Genomic DNA, 23,255 nt, shown 5'->3' with positions numbered 1-23,255 from the left:
CTAAAAATGATGTTTAAATAAGGCATTAATTTAAGGAGTGATAGGCAGGATCTACACTACTGCTTTGAAATGGTTTATAACAGTAGTGACAACTGTTGAGTCCCAAGACACACTCCCATATACAGTCTTCAAAGCGTTTTCAAAGTGTACTAGCTTGGTGTAGATCCAGCCATAGTCTTCCTTCTTGCAAATGTCTCAATATGGCTAAGAACAACAATAGAACAAGAAAACATTAGAGTAAAAAAAAACATTGTAAAATTGCAACAAAGCAGCAGATTAAACAAAAAGTTACAATAACAATACAACTAATTAAAACAATCATCAATTTAAAGGGCATTGGGTGGGATAAGGACCACAAACAGCAAATCACCTCCTACCTAACAAATAGTAACAATGCTGCCAGGGAAACATACCTTGGGAGGAAGTTATTCTATGTTCTAGATGCCACCAATGAGAAGGCCCTGTCTCTTGTAGCCACCCCACTTAGCCTCAGGAAACTGATGAAGATTGCCACTTCCAAAACCTGCCAGCTTATGAGGAGGGGAGCATTCTTACAATTTTTTCTTCCCCGACAATCCCTCCCATTGGTTTCATTAGGAGGAAATCCACCAACACCATCTCCAGCCTGGAATAGAACCTGTGAATCAGAACCTGTTTTGGAGGCACTGGCAGTAGATCTATGCTTGCAGAGCTGCCCATGGTGCATCAGGGCCTGCCCCATTCTAAACCCCTCCAGCCAGAAGAGCTGGGGATTAGAATGGTTCTGTATTTTGACTTGCTGGTTCATGTGGGAGGTGGCTGTCCTTCAAGAAATCTTGTTGTGAGGGATTTTCTGTCAACTCCCTTTGTCACGGTCAGATAACTTTCTGTTGAGGTTTAGGATGATGACAACTACTTCCCTCCATAACTGTGAGAAGCCATAACTGTGAGAAGCCATTAAAATGGTCTGGCCTGGAAGCTGGTGGGATTCCTCAGGGTGTTTCCAGTTGCCGTAGCCTGCTGCTCCCATTAATGCCCAAGTTGCTGCATGGATGCAGAAATGACTTGGGTGATAGAGACAATTTTAATTGTGGTGAGTTTTATCCTGTTGTCATTCAATGCGATGTTCTCGCAGTTTTGTCATTCTGCAGTTAATTTTATTTTTAGATTTGTAAGCAACCTTGAGAGCCCAGCTTGGCCTTATAATCAGTATCCTAAGCTGAGAGGGCTGTTCAAAACCAGTGCTCTTCCTTTAAACATCGCTTAAAATACCTTACTTAAAATAACTAATGTTGTCAGGTATTGTGGAGCACATTATGTGCAGCTCATCATTCACTTATGTGATTAACATTGCCTTTAATTTTATTTACATCAAACAATAGAAAAGCAATTAGGCTTTTGGCATGTTGGAGAGTTAGGTGCATTGTTAAAGCAAACAGCACTGTGGGGAACCACTGTTACATTATAAAAGGAGCTACTGCCACTGCTAAACTGACATGGGGGTCATGTTGTGCAAACATCTTTGCCTTAGAAACAACCCATGCACACACATGCATATACAGAGCAATCTTTCAGACACTTTTGCAGAAAGGGTGCAAAACTTTTCATAAGAAGTGGGTGTCAGGGGGAAGAGGGAATGTAACACTACTACTGAAGAAACCAAACAGCTGTTCCCTTCAGTCGCTATGTTTATTTTTCATAGACCTTTAAGTACACCCTGCTCCCACAAAATGGCAACTTTTGCAGCAAAAATTGAACCTCCGGAGAATTCTGTGCAGCATTAGTTAATGTGCTATGGCAGTGTTGGTGAACATGTGGCCCTCCAGGTGTCATTGGAGTGCAACTTCCATCCAAGGCTGGTGTCAAGGGTAGGCATCTCAGTGGGTCCCACTGAGAAAAGCTCCCTACAGGTGCTCCTCGTCTTCACACTTATTAATTCCTCTCTGCCAGAGCCCAGACAATGGTGGTGGTGAGAAGAAGGAGCAGTAGCCACTGCCTACTTGCTTACTGGCTCTCTGACTGTCAAGCAAGCAGGTGGCAGCAATGATGAGAACGAGGAGGAGCAAAAGCAGGTGATGACAAGGGAGATTCACTGGGGACAGAGGGGCATTGAGGATGCCTTAACCAAGGGCCCTCAAAAATCTGGAGCCAGTGCTGCTCTCATCAGTGCTAGCAAGCTTAGTCAATAGAGAGGGATGGCAGGAGTTGGTACCCAATAATATCTGGTGGGCCCTATGCTATGGGGACTGTGTACCATGGAGCAAGATCATAGCATGAACCTGGCGAGGAAATTAAGGAATAGTTTTACCAGTCAAGGAACACCTATCAGCCATCTTAGGGCCATACAACTAATTGTACGATAAGCAATAAGCAGCTTGTACTGACTCGCAGTCAAATAAATTGATTAGCTGACGAGCAAGTAAATATTTAGAGTAGACATGATCGATACAATAGCTGGCTTTTGTAAAGAATGTGTTATAATAACAGAATGCCCAGGCCAAGTCTATTTGTGTAAAACAGCATATCCGAAGATGTTGAAGGTGTAACAAAACAAATGTAGAATACCTTGATAGAGATAAAAGTATCGATCGAAGGAGGGCTGCAGCATGTAAGACGATAGGTTATTGGGATGTAATGAAATCTCATTTGCTGGCTTCAGAGCTTGAAAACTGCTACTGATCACTGTACCACCTCATTCTGAGATCACATCTTCAATAACATGTCTATTTCTCAACTAGGCACTGCCAATTACTGTCATTCCTATACTAGCTCTCCTCATCCGCAACAGCCCCAATGCTAGAGTCTCCTTTAACAGAAAAAAATGCCTTTAAGTGGTTGATCACAAACTTTATCTTTGCCAACATTTTTCTGCTGTTTGATAAACAGTGATTTCTGCACTCTTTGTAGATGTCGTTCATAAAGAAAATCAATGGGCTTCATGCGGCGTACCTAGCGGGCTTGATGTCTCGTTGTATTGTTTGCAGTGCAAAATCTGTGATGGACTATTTGATATTTCTGGTAGCAGTAAAAATTTTACAGTCTTCTGAAATGGGATTATTGCTTAGGGAAGATGTAGTAGAAGTGCGCTGTTGTGTTTTAGAGATGCAATTTTTGATGGGCAGGGCATATGTGGAAGGAACACTTGTATATTTCAAGAATCCAGGATGTGGAGTGGGGAGGGGTTGTGCACAGAGATATTTTGCAACCTGACGATGCAGGATCATTGTCAGATAGTTACTAGGGGTGTGCACGGACCCCCCGCTCCGCCCTGCGGGCCGATCCGAAAATTTCAGATTGGCCCGCTCCGCCCATAGTCTGCTCCTCTTCGCCGTGGAGCTCCGGCTCCGAATCGGAGCTCCGCAGTGGAGGGGAATGGCGCCAGGTAGGGCCCCCCTCCCTCCTCTCCCTTACCTGCAGAGCCCGGTAAGGGAACAAGGGGGAGGGGGCCTTACCTGCATCCGTCCGCAGTCCCTCGGCTTCTTCAATTGAGCCCATGGCTCAACCAGGTACGGGCTTAATTGAAGAAGCCGAAGGACCGCTGACGGACGCAGGTAAGGGAGAGGAGGGAGGGGGGGTTACCGGGCCCTGCCGCTGTCGCCACATGGGCGACAGCAACAGCGGCAGGGCCCGGTAAACCCCACTTACCTTTCTTGCGGAGCTCCGGATCAAGGCGAAGGATCCGCCTTCACCTCGATTCTCTTCGCAACGCTCCGCCGGCCCCCCAATCCTCTTTGCCTCCGCTCCGCTTCTAATTCACCGGTCCGATTAGAAGCGGAGCACATCCCTAATAGTTACACGTCATCCTTGACAGTTGGTTAGTAGGCTACAAGCTTGGCAGTGCTCCAAACAAACACTGGCTGGGATCACACATCTCAACAACCCAGACTTTTTTAGAACCCTGAGTTGGGATGCATGCTGCCCAATCACACATACTGATGAACAACCCAAGGATGCTCTGCCCCTGGGATGTTTAGTGTTGCATCCAAACTTGGACCTCTGGCTTGTACCTCCCTCAAGAGTTTCTCTGTCTTGTCAGCCAAAGGTCTGAGTCCAGACACAATGCAATAATCCATTCCACACATCATGCTGCAATTCCTGGATTGTTTAACCCAGGAATTGCCCGGGACAAGTGAAGTGCCATTGTTTCCTGCATGCTTGTTGTTTCTGTTTTCAATTAACAACCCAGGAACTCCCAGATCCTAAGTAATTTCATGATGAGAAATTCTGGGTTGTTTATGGGTTAAACAACCCAGAGTTAACTCAAGAACAAACCATGGACAATTGCTGGATTAATTCTGGGTTGTTTAACTCCTAAACAAACCAGAGCTTCCAGGTTCACACATCATGAAACAATCAGAGACAATTGCTCCCACTGCAAAGAGCCCACCACCTCCCTAAGTAATTTGTTTCATTGTCTGACTGTTCTAACCTTTAGGGATTTTTTTTCTGATATTCAAGCAGAATCTGCCTTTCTGTAACTTAAACCCATTATTTTGTGTCTTACAATCTTAGTGATAAGAACACTCATAGAAAACAGCCTTCTTCTGTGGGCTTTTTCTACATGAGACTTTTAACCTGCCACTTTACCCAAAGGCATCGGCTTCCAGATTCGTTGTAGGTTTAAGATTGGCTCCTTTACACACAACCACTAGGTGATGCTGTGGTATAGCAAAATTGCACAAATATACCATGGTTTCATGCCACCATTTACAGAAATACCAGACTTTCCTCGCTAGGAGGAAAAACACCATAATGGTTGCAAAGAATGGAAGAGGTCCTGGAGAATGATAATGTCATGTAAAACACCCACAAACTACCATGAGTGAAGAATCATGAGCACACAATAAATGAGTCATGTAGAAAGGCTCAGAGTGACAACCTTTGGGGTACTTGAAACGTGCTATGTTACTTCCACCTCCATCTTCTCTTCTCATGCTAAACCTATCCAGTGTCTTCAATCTTTCCCTGTGGGACTTAGTTCTAGTCCCCTGATCATCTTTGTTGCCCTTCACTGAATTCATTCCACTTTATCTGAATTCCTAAAGTGTGGTATTCAGAACTGGACATAGTATTTGAGGTGAGCTCTGACCCACGCAGAATAGAGTGGAACTATTACATCTCATAATTTTGAAACTATACTTCTATTGATGAAGCCTAAAATTGCAATGCCTTTTTTGAAGCCACATCACACTGTTGACTCATATTTAGCTTGTGATCGACTACAGCTCTTTGACCCTTTTCATACCCACCTTTGCCAACTCAGGTAAACCCTGTGCATTATGCCTGGGCATTTGATTTCTTTTTCCTAAATGAAGAACTGTGCACTTTTCTTTATCACCTGTCAGCATTTTGCCATCTTCACTGAGTGGCTGGTCTACCATTACTTTTGTCTTCCTTTTACTTTGCACATATCTGAAGAAGCCCTTTTTGTTATTCTTAGCATCCTTTGCCAACGTCAGCTCATTCTGAGCATTAGTCTTCCTGACACCATCTCTGCAATTTCAGGCTATCTGCCTGTACACTTGTTTAGTGACCTGCCCCCTCCTTCTACCTCCTGTTCGATTATCTTTGCACTTGCATTTGCTTTCCATAGAAAGGGCTTTTATTTTAATAACTTCCCCAAGTGGACTGTCACAATTTATAAGCAGACAATAAAAACCTTTGATAAAGAAGACCAAAGGATTGACAAGTACTTGATTACAGGATTGGAAAGTGGAATTTTCAGAATGGAATTCGTCATGGACAACATGTTATTGGTGGACCTGGAATTCAAAAACTGGAAGCTTACTTTCTCACATATAACCCTTGGCATTTTTTCTTGCCCAGTTAGATAATCTGTGGTACAGGTAACGCAACCAGCTGAACTATTTTATGATTAAACCAACCTTTTTGTCATGAGTGCTGCCCATCTTCACTGGGAACAAGAGAAATAGCTACTTCTGCTGTATAGCTGAGCTTTTTTTTATTATGAGCACATAATCCAAAGGCTTCCTTCCACTGAGACTTATTTCTATTGATATGCTTTTCTTCCACACTTGTTGCCATGTCAGATTCACTTCAGTAAGCAAACATCTCTGAGCACTTTTCATTGTCTTGCCCTCGGGCAAAATGGTCACGCAAAGAATCATTGAGATTGATCTCAAGTCATATGTGATGATAGCTTGCTTAAGATGGCCGCTTGTTATCTCACTGACTTACCTCCAGCCTTGAACTGGAATTAGAACTCTACAGCTACTATCAGGGGACTTTTCTAGGGAGAACTCTTGCTGCAGAATTGATGTTGTACCACAGAGATTGTATGTGTATGTGCATGTATGTGTGGGCTTAAAAGCAAAAACATGACACAGAATAAACTGAACAATGATTAAGTTGTGGCTTGAAAGTGCAGCACATCTTTTGTGGAGCTGCTTCTAAATATATCTGAAGATTTATCACATATGCTACACAAGCAAAACTCTACCTTCGCCAGTTGCCCTACGCTGGTTATTGTACCTTCAGAATCTGCCTTGTAACTTGAATGCTTTTTCCACTCCAGCACATATTTCTGTTGAATTTCTAAGTTCAAACTCAGAGTTGGAATTAAAGGAAGGGGGACAGGTTATCCCAGGATAACTAATGTTTAACTATTTCTTGTTTAAATTTTCCCTCTAATGCTCCCATTCTAAGTGTGGCAGTAAGATCCACTGCATAGTTACATCTACACAAGTCACCCCATACCTTTGAGAGTGCTCTTTTCATCCCAGAGTGCTCTGTTCATCCCTTCTTGATCATCCCAGAGTGCAGGACATGGAATAACGGGCTCAAGTTACAGGAAGTCAGATTCCAGCTGGACATCAGGAAAAACTTCCTGACTGTTAGAGCAGTACGACAATGGAACCAGTTACCTAAGGAGGTTGTGGGCTCTCCCACACTAGAAGCATTCAAGAGGCAGCTGGACAACCATCTGTCAGGGATGCTTTAGGGTGGATTCCTGCATTGAGCAGGGGGTTGGACTCGATGGCCTTTTAGGCCCCTTCCAACTCTGCTATTCTATGATTCTGTGTTGCGTCCTAAAGTATCTCATGTGCAGACCTCCCAATTCACTTCAAGAGCGAGCATCCTTGGGCCACTGCTGGTTCCCTATGTCTCAGTACGGCCCACAAGAGATGCCTGCTCTGGTCCCTCTCTTATAAACAATTCCTGGCCTGGCACCCCAAGCAGCATTGGGAAACAGAGGCATTTTAATTTTCTAGAATGCCCCAGAGAAGTGGAAGACTGGGACATCATGGGAAATTAAAGTGGCAGCTAGACCCTGCCATGTGGTACTGCTTGGAGCACTGCTGCCGCTGACAACAGCCACTGCCACCAGGTATGCCAGGACCCACTGTTGCAAGAAGAGGCCCTCCAGAGATAATTTTGCCCAGAGCCCCCTCAAACCTGGAGATGGCCCTAATGTAGACAGCTTCTGTCATCACTGAAATGAAGAAGGCCTTGCGGACAGGGAGAGATTGGCTAAGTTGCAAGCAAGAATAACTTGCTGTGTTGAAATTTGAGGGTGTACAGTAATAAAATAAGATACAAGTCATCGTCTTTGCCCTTGGGTTTGCAGAGACTGGACACACAAGAGAAAGGTAAAAGGAGGAGGGGGGCAGGAGAGTGATCACTTTCAGTAAGCTAGAAAGTGAAAAGGTGAGTTTATGACAAGCATTTAAAACTATTAACAAGAGGAGCCTGACAGATGCCAGGAGATAAATAATTCCAAAGGTGGAAAGCAGCAAAGACAAAAGTAGTGTCAGGCTATGGAGGATTTAATGTTGGTTTTACATAATGGAGGGGTACTAGAGAAGAGCAATAAAGAAGAGTAGCTGGATAATAAGTGGAAGGAAGAGAGAGAGAGAGAGAGAGATCTAAACATAAGAGAATACAACAAAAGGGGGAACAAAGTCTTGTGGCACTTCAAAGACTAACAAATTGATTATGGCATAAGCTTTTGTGGACAGTTCATTAAAGCTTATGCCATAATAAATTTGTTAGACTTTGAGGTACCATAAGAGGGGCTAGGGTGACCAACTGCCAGGATTTCCCAGGTTTGTCCAGGTTTTTGTTCTATCTTGGGTGTCAGGGAGGATTTTCTGTAATTTTTCTATAATGTCCAGGAAGGACATGCTTTCCCCTTTAAGGCCAACATTAGCATGGCGGAGGGGGAGGGAGGGGGAGAGAATGACATGCTTTCCAGAGGTACTTCATTCCTTCCCCCCACTCCGCTGCATTAAAGGGAAAGTGTGTTATTCCCAGACGTAATAGAAAAGGGCCCAATTGGAGCAGTTGGGGGGATGGGAATGACACGCTTTAAGGCCCCGATTAGCATGGAGGAATGGAAAGAGTGCTATTTATTTATTTATTTATTTATTTATTTATTTATTTATTACATTTCTATACCGCCCAATAGCTGAAGCTCTCTTTCCCACCACCCCACTGGGTGTCCTCTTTTTTTGGTTTCCCAAATATGGTCACCCTACACAAGAGTCTTTGCCATTTTTACTGTGACAGACTAACATGGCTACTTCTCTGGAAGAGGGGAAAAGGAGCTCACATAGAGAACAGAAAGAGTAACATAATCCTTATGCTGAATGGAATCAGTTATGAGCTGAAAGATTCAAAATAGAAGACGAAAGGAAGCCTAAATAAGAGAATGTTGCAATAGTCAATATGAGAAAAAATAGAGAGGTTAAACAAGAAGAAGGAAGGGGGAAGAGGAAATTTTATAGATGTTATAAAGCAGAAAGCAACATGACAGCAATTCTATGAATGTGTGGAAGGAAGAAAATAAAATTAACACAGGTGTGGAAGAAACAATGGGATATCTTTCAGGTATGGTTTAGGATGGATTCTTGCATTGAGCGAGGGGTTGGACTCGATGGCCTTATAGGCCCCTCCCAACTCTACTATTCTATGATTCTATGATCTACTAGAAAAGAAAGTGGGTGCCAAGCTGGACATGATGAAGGAACTGTTCAATGTCTGTCCATTCATATATAAATCAAAGTGGGGTCTACTGTACATCAACCTTCCCCAACCTGGTACCCTTTCGATTTTTTGCACTACAACACCCATCTTCCTCCTCCAGCGTAGCCAGTGACTTGAGAGTTGGAGTCTAACACATTTGAAGGACACCAGATTTGGGGAAGGCTGCCTTACATAAAAAGTAGCACGTGGCATAGGAAAACAAACCTGCCATTCACCTCAGCATTATCTCAATGCACTCCACTGCTTCACATTTTCCACCAGCTAGCTAGCTCCAATACCAGAAGTGAGCCAACCAGGGAGAAATTTGCTTTAAGACACAAGGCATAGTGAGTGTAGGAGGCGGAACGGCTGGTTTTGCTCATATCCTCTACACACTCCATTTCAGGTAACAAGTAGACTTCACCCTGTCTGCGAATAGGGCAGACAATGTGCATAAAATTTATGTGGCTGCCCCTGTCATATCTAACTTGGTCTCAAGAGAGAAGAAGAATGAGCAAGCAAAAGCAGAATTTCAATTCTGACAGACTTTCATTTGAAGAAATGAGAAGTTGTCCAGCATGAAACAACAGAGAACACTTCAGGGATTTTAGTTAAGGATGAAGGAGAGAAGTTTCTAGAGTTGAGTAGCTGAAGATCATCTGCATAGAAATGGCATTGGAAATCAAACTGGCAAATAACACCAAAATGGGATGGATAGGTGTAGATAGGAGGAGGAAGGAGGAGCAGCGGCAGCGGCGGTGAATGTAGATATGTTAAAAAGAAGCGGGGGAAAGAGCCCTTCCATGTGAGGGACATATGGCAGCTCTGACAGGCATTTTCTGGCCAGGATCAGTAAACCTTGGGCCTACCACATTTAAAGCTTCATAAGCAGAGTGGCTGCTGACACAGCTGAGGACTGTTGGAGGCTTATAAACCCCTTTGCTCCCTCCCCATGCCTCTTGGGTCTGCCACCAGGCACCAAAATTATGAGAGACATGGCCAGTGGTAGGAGGCCCCGTAAAGAAGCCTGTCCCTCTGTGACGTAGGAATATCTGGCTGCTGCAGCAGCCATTTCCTCAGAGAACTGCCTTGGCCCAAACGTGCAGAAGCAGAATAGCAGCTGGAACACCTGATGTCAAGGAGGCAAATTTGTATTACACTTTAACTCTTGTCTATTTTATCTTATTTAAAATGTATGGTAAGGTACCTCAAGAACTTCAGTTAGTAGGTGGGGTATAAATACTTAAAATAAAATAAAATAAAGGAGGACTCAGAAAAGAACTTTGAGGAACACCATTGGATATTGAAAAAGGAAGAAAGAACTGTTAATAAAAGGTATAATGAGAAAAATTGGACTGGGGCAAGGAAAGGAAAGAAAAGCTCATAGAGAGGACAAAGGAAAATAACATAATCTATTACATCAATTGTAACTAAATAAATAATTGCCGGGAAAGAGGGGGGTATTTTCTGGCCTCCAAGAGCCAGAAAATCCGTTCTAACCTGACCCTCACTTATCTATTATATTGCAAAATATGTAGTCCCTAGAATCTCTCCTTGGTGTGATCTTTTCTTCACACTTATTTATTTTCTTGTGTTTTGGATTAATCTCTCTCTCCCCCCCCCCCCCCGCCAGCCTTCATAGTACAGTCTGAACTTGTACTTTTCTTTTAAGACATTTGGCAATAGATGTCAGTATGTTTGATCATTCATCGTTGTTGTTCTTCTTGTTTCTATGTGTCAGATAAAAGCAAATGGTTACTTTTTCTGTTGAGTCTTTAAAGGCAGTGTCATTGTTTAATTATTTATTCAGCCTTATGTGCTCCGTGCAGAGGGTCATTTTAAGATGTATCATATTTCCCGTTATGTTCTGCACATTACGCATTTCTGCACATGTTCCCCTTGATGGTAATGAAAAATATTTCACAATTGCATCCACTTTTGCTGCCTGTTGTTCACCTGGACTCATTCTCTGCCCATTTACAATACAGTAATTTTCATAGCAACCAGTTTTTGTACAATACAACACAGATGAATGTTCTAACATACCAATCACTTGGAACAGTGGCAACGAAGAACAGTTGCTGTGAGAAAGAACGATGGGGGAAGGGGTGTTACAGTACACAAACCTTGGGCTTGAAAATATCAGATATGCCTGAAGCTCATGTGGAAATGGAGATGTACCATTTCATATTTACTACAATCCTATTCTCCAGACAGATTCTAAGATCCTGCGTTTTGCTGCCAGAGACCTAGGATACGATGTAATGCCAATTTAACATAACTTGTGGTGTCACATCAAGAGTTGTTTCCATCCCTACTATTGGTGTGGTGGCTTCCATCACTGCCTATGTGGTGGCAATTGCACGTCTAATCTGTTTGGGGCAGAGTCACTAATAGTCCCAGAAGCAACACTCTAAACACCATCACATCTAGGTCGAAACGTGCGGCTCCCGTCGCTTCTCTGTTGTCGCTCCGACATGGTTTCCTGAAAACAGGAAGTAATTAGGCCCATTCAGTCCGGTAGGAGAGAGCAGCAACCAGACTTTTTTCTGGGGGGAGGGGGCGCTGCGCAACAAAGGCCAGAAGGGGCAGAAGACGCACGAGAGGCAGACAACGCCATGTGAGCAATCTGTGAGTGCCCAGTAACAAGCATGCACTAAAACGCTTATGGGATGGAGCTTATAATGAGCCTTAAACCCCATAGGACTACAGATTCTGGTATGACCATGCACTCCCCACAATTGATGGTAGGTATTTTGTGCAGTATTTCCCAAGCAAGGAGCACAGACAAAAACAAACAATTATTATTTTTTTGCTGGGGAATAAGATGACAATGTAGCCATAGGGTGGCCAGGTATCCTACTTTACAGAGGGCAGTTCTCTATTATGGAGAGCTAGCAGAGGACAGTTCTCTATTTGAAGATGATTTTTGAAGGGCTGTCCAAGTCTGGTTTAAAATCAAAGAATGATACGGCAGAAGAGCAGGGGCCTTGAAATTGCGGATCAACAATTAGCATCCAGACAGCAAACTGAGCAAGCAGAACACCTAGTCAGTCTTCTCCGCTATGGTGAGATGCCTTGTATTTCTAAGTTTACATCTATATATGCATACTGATGTCTTCTTTTTGGTGATGTGTAAGTGGCCACCCTGTCTACTGGCATAAACCAGCCCTTGTACTTTTGAAACACTATCTTGAGATCTTTGTTCAGAGCTTGTTGCATTACACAATGTAAGAGTGGGCATTTCTATACATAAATAAGCTCTATTCCAGCCCTCATATCTATAGAGAGAGAATACTGGGCGGGGGGACAGGACAGTTTTAGGAATGATTTTATGGTGATGACTGGAGGAATAACAACTCTGGGAGAAAATACCAGTGAAGGGCAAGGCGTTGTCAAACAAGGCAATACCAGGTCTTGAACCATTAACCTTGCCACAGAGGCTGCCATAGGTTCTACTGGTTCAAATGGGGGCACTCTGAAACAAAAACTGCTGTGGATTGCTCTTGTTCAGCCCAAGAATGTTTGAGCCCAAATGTTTGCAGGGCAGCCTGCAATTCTTTGCTTGAGCAGGGCCAACCCTACCATTCGGCAGAGTGAGTCAGCTGCCTCAAGCAGTGGATGCTGGGGAGGAGTTGCAGCACTTCCACGGCCATTCTCTGAGCCCCCAGCATTTCTCACACTCCTGAACCGATGCCCCAGAAGCAATGTTTGCTTGTTGCTGATCTAGGCTGTCTCTCTCACCTAGTTACCTTCTCCCATTGCATCGTACACAGTGCTGTTGGGAGAAGGCAACTAGGACAGACAGACAGACAGACAGCATCCAGACCAGGACTCTGTTCACCACTCTGCCGCAAAGATCATCTTCTTGGCTCGCCGCTCTGACCATGTTACTCCGCTTCTGAAATCTCTTCATTGGCTTCCAATTCACTTCAGAATCCAATATAAACTTCTGTTAACCTTCAAAGCTTTTCATGGTCTAGCTCCTTCCTATCTCTCCTCTCTCATCTCACACTATTGCCCCGCTCGTGCTCTTCGCTCCTCTGATGCCATGTTTCTCGCCTGCCCAAGGGCCTCTACTTCCCTTGCTCGGCTTCGTCCATTTTCTTCTGCTGCCCCTTACGCCTGGAACGCTCTTCCAGAACATTTGAGAACTACAAGTCCAATCACAGCTTTTAAAGCTCAACTAAAAACTTTTCTTTTTCCTAAAGCTTTTAAAACTTGATGTTGTGCGGACTTTATACTGTTAGTTTTACCCTACCCTGTGCCTGCTTACCCTGCCCTGTGCCTGTTGGCATTCTCTTCCCCTCCTTATTGTTTTATTATGATTTTATTAGATTGTAAGCCTATGCGGTAGGGCCTTGCTATTTACTGTTTTACTCTGTACAGCACCATGTACATTGATGGTGCTATATAAATAAATAATAATAATAATAATTACAGGACGTGCATTCCAGCGGGTGCTCTGCTCGTGAGGTGCACAATGAGGTGTGCTACACAGCCTGTCTTGTGCTCTGTTAGCTGGGAGTGGTTAAAAGATGCAGCCTGGTTGCCAGTGTTGAAGTAAGACTCAGCTGTCAATCTGGTTGGCTTGTACACATGGCATGGGAGGGGGGTGCCATCTTTCAGGCAGCAGAATGACTTGACATGGCCCCGTGCATGAGGAACAGGCCGCTCAGCCAGCTTCTCAAGTGCTGCAACCTTCTTACATGAACTGCCCCTTCCCATCCTCAGAGCTCCTTGCCTTCCTGAACCCAACTTGGTTTCTTTTACTGATATCTACATTCTGCACTTTGCCCCATACCAACTCCATCCTCAGACAGATTCCTGGGCCAATAAAAATTCATCCTTCAAGCCATGCTTCTTGCTCCTGATAAACCCTGGTGACTGATTTCATTTCTCTCAAACTTTTTTCCCCCCATTCTCTTTCTTCTCTGCTCCCAAACTACATCTGTGGAAGACATCCCTAAGTTTTGATGGTAGACAGGAAGCACCTAAAGCTATGAGATGCTATTTCAGTGAGAACAAGGAAAAACTGAAATCATGATAGTGAGAGACATTACACACACACACTTTCCGATGATGTTCAGTAAGGAAATATATTCTCACAATTCAAGGCTCATTCTCTTAACCTTCATCTGAGCTCTCATAAATTGCTTTAATAGATGATGTTGAGGTTTGTAACATATTATTGCTATCATCATGGAGAACCAAACCCTTCAAACCCCTCGTCTCTAGGGGTAACTCTGATATTCACCAAGTTCAAGTGAGTTCAAAACTGTTTTGAATGCATCTCTTTTCTCATGCAGAAATAAAACCCAATTATTGACTCAAAGGTTAATGTAAGATTGACTGAGCGTACCTACAAATAGTCTACCTTATTAAAACCTCACTTCACAATGGATTTTACTTCTGTGATTCATCCAGTAGTATTTTGTTCATCAGTTCTTTGTTTCTCCCACTCTTATTTCTGTAATACAAAGAGAGAAGTCACACTGACTACTTAATTGGCCAAATACATCAGTTGAAGTGTTACATTTTAGAAGCAGTGTTGTTTTTCCTCCCAATTTATTTACTCTTCAAGGTGGAAAAATAGCAACGTTACTATAGAATTCAATTAAATTTTCCCAGGTTAATGGGTTCTGTGTCAAGAATGAATAACCACAAGTGTGTAGGCAATGAGTACAACCATAAAGATTCATTCCTTTCACAGTATATTCTACTTCAGGAGCATATTAGAATTTCCCCCCTCATACAGAAAACAAAGGGAAATACCCTTTTGTTTTCTCCTTTACAAAGCAAGTGCTCCTGTCATTTGTGGTACTGCAAATTCCTGAAAATTATACCAGTCACTTTTCCTTTAAGTGCCAGAGGCCAGTAGGAAGGGGGGGAATCTTTCACTTGGGTTAACTTTAGTGAATATATTTAGTCAGTAAATTATTTGCCTTCTGAACTAGAACCAATATACATTTATGTTCCAAGAATGGGTTGTTTTACTTACTTTATGAGTGAAGTCTGCAATAGTAGCTAAGTCAAAGGACATTTAATTAAGTTATATTTGCTTTTTCATGATCTTTTAGCTCCAGATTATAAATCAAGAATCAATGAGTACTTAATTTCCTCTTATAGCATTAAAAGTAATTGCTTCATAAATTCGCTTTAGCAATCCAAATATTTGCACAGAGTACAGCACAAAGAAGTTGTTTCACTGATGAGATGCCTAGCTCCTTTCTCTTCATTAGCAGAATATGTGACTTGCACATTACAGGTCCTGCCCCCACCATGGCCTTCTCAACCCAATGCCCTGTAGATGTATGCGACTACAACTCCCTAATATGGTGCCCTCCAGATGTGTTTCGCCTCATCTTGGAAGAGTTCAAAAAAGCTCTGGATTATACATCTTGGTTGATTTTTCCTGTCTGACTCATCTCCGGACTTGCAAATTACCTGGAAGTACCTCTTAGATAGGACTTTTTGTTTTCTGCTCGTGGACATCATTTTAATACATTTGCATTGTACATGCAGGGCCTCCCTAGCTAGGAACATCCACAGCCTGAGCCTGGGGCAGTTGCAGAGAAGGCCCTCCCCTGCAAACTAACCAAATACAGTTCATATGTTGGTGGAACACAGAAGGCAGCCTCTCCAGAATATTTGACGAAATGAGCAAGCTCTTGTGGGAGAAGATGCTCCTTTAAGTATCATGACCCAAAACCACTTAGGGCTGTAACAAAGCATTCTTATACATGTCTCTTCATTGAGTTAAACTGGGCTTACTCCAAGGTAAATGTGCATAAGATTGCAGACTGGGGTTAATAATCAACGCTATGAATTGGACCCAGGAATTAACTGCACTGTTGTTAATTGTTCTTAGCAGAATATGATTTATCACAAGATAAATATGATGATATTCAAACTAAACTGGCTGACATACAAGGTTGGTTTGAAAATCACTAGATAAATGCTACCGACACAAAGCTGAAATCTGATTCAAACATAGTCCAAGATGCATTGATTGCTAGAAAACTCTGGAAATGGGACAGTTTTACATCTAGCAAATGAAACACACAACAAAAAATGCATCCATAATAGTGACTGGCTCACTATTTGCATATCACAAGAATTTTGCATTCTTGTGATATACAAATGTGGCCTCAGTGACAAATCATAGTTTGTTAATCATGATCAACTTAGAAAGAAAAGCCATAGTTTGTTGTTTAGTTGTGAACTCTGGGGTTTTAAAAACATGGGCTGTCATTATGTGTAGGTTTAATACATAGGCAGCGGGCAGGAGAAGTAAAAAAAAAAGAAAACTACTAATAACACAGCACTGCAAAGGCATTTGGGATACAAGGAGGGATGAAGAAGCAGGTGAACAACCCATGGATTTAGAAAACAAACCATGGATTGTTTGATTGTCCACCAGTTAAACCCTGAGTTTTGCAACAAACCATGGGTTAACCATGGGTTAAATAAACCATAGGTTATGATTATGTGTGAAGCAGGTTAGTGGCTAGAAATCTTGCCCATATGTATTGTGGCCATTGTTACCAAGTATCTTGACCAATGGCCAGCCCTAGCATCATTTAACATTAACTAACACAAGCCAGAACTGAACAAGTTCCAGATATTCCAGACCTAATGTGAAATCTTTATGTGGTCAAAAAGACAACTGAAGGAAAGAGCATTAATGATAAGTTGTGTGCACTTGTATTTTAATGTTAGGGCTAAATAGATAAATGTTAACTGATTTCCTTAGTTGAAATTCTTGGATCCATCTCATAATAATATCCTTATTTCTTTAAGAGGTTATTTCAGAGAGATGAAAAGGGAGGAAAGGAGGCCTGAAGTCAGAAACAACTGTTATATCAGAAGGAGATCTCCGCCCAAGTGCAAGGGAATAATCAAGATTTATTTAGAAAAGATTGCTATTAAATAAACATTACAGAAACTTTCGACTATCAAGCTTATTTATAGCTTAAGGCGTGAAAAGCCACATTAGTATGTTGAATTATATGAGTTCACTGCTGCTAGCTGACAGCATGTCAAATTATTTGCAAATATTTTCTGGAACAGTAACCTTGAAGGATGCCAGCATTATTCAGTGTAACCTTATCACAAGACAGGAACCAAGTGTTGAGGTGAGGTCTGAAGAAATCAAGTTTTTAGGACCATGCGATCTCCAACCTTTGGCCTAAGAAACAGTGTTCATAACCACCTCTTTCAGCAGAACCCCCATTCTTTTTTTCTTATTTTATTTTCCTCTTTGGCATTTGGACTGATTCTATGTAGTGGTCCTGGGAAATTGTGTGAGCGATGCCTAACTGAGAAACTCTGCTCTGGGCAGCCGTTTGTGAGTACATTAGTCACATTTAAGTGGGTTTATCTCCTCCAGCCTGCAGTACCAAGCTTCTGCGAAAATTATGTAATCATTTTAACAAAGTGTTCTGTAATTGACATGAAAAAGGCAAAATAAAATAAAAATGAATTTTTCCATAAGCAGTTTATCCATTTTAACTGCAATCTGTAAAGGGGAAATAAGGGAAGAGAGGAGGAAATATAAATACAAAATCTTTATGGAAATTGCACCCTTGTTGGAATGGTACGCTTCGCGCCATTTAGAAGAGTAATACCCCCTATGCAGAATGTTTTCTCATTCATAGATATCTTGAAGAATGATTTTCAACTTTTAAGTGCTTGCTATTTTTTAATTGCTGTTTTACTAAATAGTTTGCTCTCAGCCATCTGAAGTGAGGGATGCAATGAACTTTTCTTTTCTTTTTTGTTCGCTCAACAAAAGTTGAGCATTGATTTTCCCATACTATTCCACCTAAATTGGTTTTTTTTTTGTGGGGGAGGGCAAGAAAAACATTGCATGATGTTGCCAAGGACAGTTCTTTTTAAATTGCACTCCTCAGCTGGCAGCTGGAACCCTTAGCCTGTATGAGTTCCTACTCAAATTGTTATGGGCTCTGCAAAATAAAAGAAGACAGAAATCTGCAGTAATTCCTATTGTATGGGTTGTAGATCCCAATGGCAGTCCCATGCTGGCTGGGGCTGATGGGTGTTGTAGCCCAAGAGTACTAGGTTGGGAAAGGCTGATATAATTTGGCCATGAAGCAGAGCAAGCAAGACTTTCCCTGGTGTACTCTCCTCACAACTAAACAGAGATGTGCTAGGCTTCCTGTTTTCTCTTTCTTGGCCTGGAAGAGGACGGAGGAAAATGTCTTTGTTCCCAGCATTCTCTGGCAGTTCATCCAGTGTCAGATCCAGGATTTGGAGGGCCTTTGGGCAAGGCACCCTCCATGGAACCCCTCCTTCACTGAGCCTACCTTCTCACCACCAATGTTACCACCATTGTCATCTTTGCTTCCACTTGCTTGCTTGACAAGTAGGCCGTGGTATCTACTGCTCTTCCTTCTCACTACCACCATTGTCTGGGCCAGAGCAAGCAGACAATGCAGTGATGAAGAAGAGGAGCATGTGCAGGGGTCTCTTGTCAATGGACTCCTGCTGTGGTGTGGGTCCTCAGCAGATGCCCAGCCATGCCTTCCTTTGGCACCAGCCCTGATTTCAGCCACATACCTGGAGTGGACTAACTTCCCACTGTTGCTAAGCTGCTGGGGCAAATGAAGGTGCCTTAAAATGCATTGAATCGACCAGCTCAGTATTGTGTCTAAACTGACTGGCAGGGCTGTCTGGGGCTTTAGACATTAATCTTTTCTAGTCCGACCTGGAGATGCCAAGGATTGAACATGAGATGTTTTGCATGCATGTTTTCTGGGGGGGACATCCTTTCCCCCCACACAAACCAGTCAATCTTTCCCTCCCCACCTGGCCAGAATTTTTATGAAACTTGAACCCAGGTCTGTAGGCAATAGAACCCTCCTTCTCATGTTTCCCCAAAAAACTAGTAAATAGAGGCATACTGCCACCAGTACCGGAGGTAATATATACCCATCATGACTAATAGCCATTGATAGCTTTTTATCCCATGATTGCTAAGTTTTCTCAGGAGTCTTAGGTGGGAGACTTTCAGCCTGTTCAGACAACATACTAACCCACTGTGGATTACTCAAAAATGCACTGAAGGTGGGTTAGCACAGAATTTCCTCCCCACAGTGGACAGACTATCTGTGCCCGCTATCCAATTTCTCCAGGATGGTTAGCAGGCTTCCATGGTGATTCCCTGAGTCATGTGACAGGAACCCTATAGGGTTTTCAGCTTGTTTCATCGGAAAAAAATATATGATGGCAACTATCTAATCCACCAGCAAGAGTGACTGCCACTTCCAGTGATGCTCTTGCCACCATTGCCATTTTCTATGGCCGGCTGCCATTTTTTCCATTTTCCCAATGGAGTGGCTGCTGGGCACCTATTTGGGTATGAAGGCTGTGAGATGTGCAGTTAAACTGCACGGAGGTAAGTGGCTTAACCACAGAGGGGTGGGTGGGTAGTGGAACCATGGGGCACAGTGAGGTTCCACAATCGTGAGGGGGCCCCACTTGTCATGCCTCCATTACCCCTCCCCTCTCCGTGGTTCCCCTACCCATCCACCCTCTGTGCACATCTAAACAGGCCCTTGGTCAAAAACCTTTTGAAAGATTAGCTTGGCTAGCCTAACTTTACATTACTGTACTTTTGTCCCTATTGAGTTTTATTTTTCAGTGGAGTTATAACATTTTAAAGTGTTTGTGGTTACTTCCAGCTTTAAAAAAAACCCATCCACAACTTTAATAGATATATGTCATTATCAGTGATTTATGAAGTTGCTGAATAGTATTGAACCTAGAAGTGGCCTCTCTAGAGCCTCATTACAAACCTTCTCATAGTTGGATGTTAATCTTTCACTGATTATTTTGTTACGCAGAGCATTCAAAAGATTGTTCAAGTTCAGATGTACTATGTCTATTAACCTGCCATTATAAGGTACCTCATCTGGTATGATTTGTTCTTAACAAATCCATGTTGGATAGTTCTGTATATGTTAAACATCACTCTATAAAAATACATATTTCACTGAATCTGTTTCATCTAAAATTTCAAGAGCTCAATATTGCATAGAAAAATCTATTAACAGAAAATGGAAGCATTTGTGATTACATTTATGGCATCATAAAATTAGAGTTTGTTCAGTATAAAAGACAAGTAGATCTATTGAAGCTATCTTTGTCACGCAATAGGCACTGCAGCAGTGGAACATATTTAATGACAGCACCAAATGACTTGAATATATAGTTAACCTTGACGAGCAAGTGTGAAACAGTAGGAGAGCCATAAAAGTGTTCACTTTTTTATGTCTGCCATTCTGTCTTCTGGATGCCGTGGCACATGCCATCAATTTATAAAATATTTTTGGGATTGATGCCAAGTGGTTTATAAAGTTTTGCAACCATGATCCATTGCTGGTAGAATTAATAGATACAATTCTTCTATAAAGCAAAGAGAAAATAAACAGATCCTGATGCATGGCTAGTCTCGGATAATCTTCTCCAATTTGGTGCCATCCAGCTTGATCAAGGGCAGGATGGTTGGGGATGATGGGAATTGTAGACCAACACATCTGGAGAGTAGCATGTTGGGGAAGGCTGGTTTAGGAGATGAGAGATAAGGGGTCTGGGCCCCTTGCATTTATGTCGTCCAAAGATGAGATTATTTCACATGCTATTGAGAGCCAGTTTACCATCTTCTGACAAGTATGATCTGAGAACCATCTCATAAATGTGTCCACTGAAAGTGATTGGGCTAGCTATACGACTCATTCTGAAAAACAGATGTTCTAGTTTGCAGCCAGCTTGCACAACCCTCAGGGGAGTACCAAAATTTCATATAGACATGTAAATATAATTGGAAGACTATTCAAAGGCAGGCTCATAGCTAAGGACACGGGGAACAAATTCCTGCCCACCTCCTTGCTATATGAGTTTGAAACTCTGCAGACTGACCTCTCTGCGTAAATGCTGCTAGAGATGTTTGGCATCTACAAATAAGACTCAGCACAGGGTCTGCGTGTTATTTCATCTCACTCCTGCTTTGAAAGCTGATTGGTAATGAAGCTTCCCATGCATTCCCAAGACTGTATCACAACAACTTGTTAAAGTTTGGCATTGAGGTACAATCAGAAGGTTATTTCCATTTAATGCCTGGCTTTGTGCACATTCAGGTGGTAGCAAAGGAATAAGAAATAGTGGGATCTGGCACAAGAAGCGTGGGTGACTCAAGGCCCCACAGAAAGTGAACATCGTGTATCCAAAAAAACGTTTCTTTGTACCGCATTTCTTAAAACATCCAATTTGGCTTGTATATTATTTCTTCCAGTTGGGAAGAAATTCTCTCCCCCTTCCTTCTTTTCTTTCTCAAGTGCACTCACTGGGAATCATTCTTTTGAACCTCTTGTTTACTCACTAGACACAGTGTGTGACTGATACTGTTAGCTTCATCTTTGTTTAATTGGCTCCATTTTGGGTTGACACAGCAGTGAAAATGGATTTCTCACTGTACGTCTGTCTGGCTAACGCTGGTCTGATCCTTCTGTGAACAGCCACTAGGGTGCTCCTGAAATTTGGAGCAATGTTCGGGATAGTATTTAATTAAGGCTGTGTGTGTGTTTCTTATTGCTATTTTGATTTCAATTTTGCTTTTAAGTTCCATTCTTTTGTTGTTGCTGGTGTTGTGGTAGCTTATTTTTTTATTACTCCCAGAACAGCCTGTTTCACCTCTTATCTTGCTAGTACATTTTAAACAGAAGGGAGTGATATGAATAGAACCTCATGTAGCAAATAAAAACTAAAAGCCTTCAGAAGCCACAATCAAGAAGTTTCTTTTTTTGTGTGTGTACTGTTTCTTGCATTTTTTTAAAAAAAAAAACCATTGATAGTCAAGTGCATTTCATAGCTTTCATGGACTATACCTGGGATAAATGCCACCGATTCAAATAAATAAATAATGCATCATCTTAGTTACATTTGCTCAGTAGATTTTTAAAAAACCCAAACCTAAAATAACTAAGCTGGCTAATTTTATGGCTGCTAATTGCATTCGTTGCTATGCAAGCTAGGATAATGATAAGGGTAATCAAATCTCATGCTTCAGGGTATATGCTCATCACCTGTGGATGTCAGGAAGGATTTTTTTCTGCCTCTCTCCATACAGAGCCAAGTAATTAGGAAGATATAGTGCAATTGTTGCTTGCATTCTTGTTTGTTTCTGTTTTTTCTCTGAAACACCATTTTCTTAGCTGCAGTCTATGAAGGACAGCAGATTTGGTTAAAACAGTTGTTTGGTTCAATGTGGAAATTTCTAGATTCTTCCCTAGAATGTTGTGTGTTGCAGGGAGGGGTATTAATAGAGGAAAAAAATATTTTGGAAAGAGACAACAGGCTTTTCTACATATCTGAATAGCTTATTTGTGCCTAAAGTTAACAAATATAGGATGCCATCAATGGTGTACAAAAATGGGGTAAGTAAAGAGGCCTCATTCACTCATGTGTGTATATCCATTTATGGCCCTATTCAGACAACGCACTAAACATTTTGAGCTAACCACGATGGCTTAGCATGGCATGTGAATGGTGTTTTTTCCTAACCATGCTGGCTACATAACCACAGTTTAACCATGCTCACTAACCACTTGCTACAGAGGGTTAGCAGCTCTAACCATGGCCTAGTGTGTTGTCTGAACAGGCCCCATTTCTCATCCCTTGATCACTCAACACTGAATGTCTTGCAGCTGTCTATGAAAGAAAGAAAGATGGACAAACAGATTCACAGCTGAACATGTGACCTGATACAATTTGGGGTTATTCTTTGATCCTGTGATGGCTCATTTGCACTAGCAAGTCAACACCTGATAATGCTTCAGTCATCAAGGGATGAACATGGATGTGATTCATTCGACTTGGAAAACATCTGCCTTCTAGTATGACTACTTCCAAGGACTACGTTTGGACATCCACCATGTTACGTTAGCATGACAAGCACTGGCCAAGAAAATAACTGGAAACTGGCTTCTCTATTTGCAGCCAAGAAACAGTTCTCGGATAATCCTAGCAGAGGAGATAGGGTTTGCCAAGAAAAACTGAGTGGGGATGGAGGAGGAAGGATTGTCAGGATTCCATTTCATTTCATTCCACTCCAACTCGTTTTCCTTTCTGAAAGTCTTAATCAAAGATCAGCAGCTGTCCCCACCAGAGATCACTCTCATTCTAGTATGGAACTGCTAGTCAGACTGGGACATGAGAGTTATTGGCTTTGATCTGTCCCTTTCATTTGTTAGTAACCCCTTGCTTTTCCC

The sequence above is a fragment of the Elgaria multicarinata genome, chromosome 8, assembly GCF_023053635.1.
Source record: "Elgaria multicarinata webbii isolate HBS135686 ecotype San Diego chromosome 8, rElgMul1.1.pri, whole genome shotgun sequence".
Classification (NCBI taxonomy): domain Eukaryota; kingdom Metazoa; phylum Chordata; class Lepidosauria; order Squamata; family Anguidae; genus Elgaria; species Elgaria multicarinata.
This window is presented reverse-complemented; position numbering follows the sequence as displayed.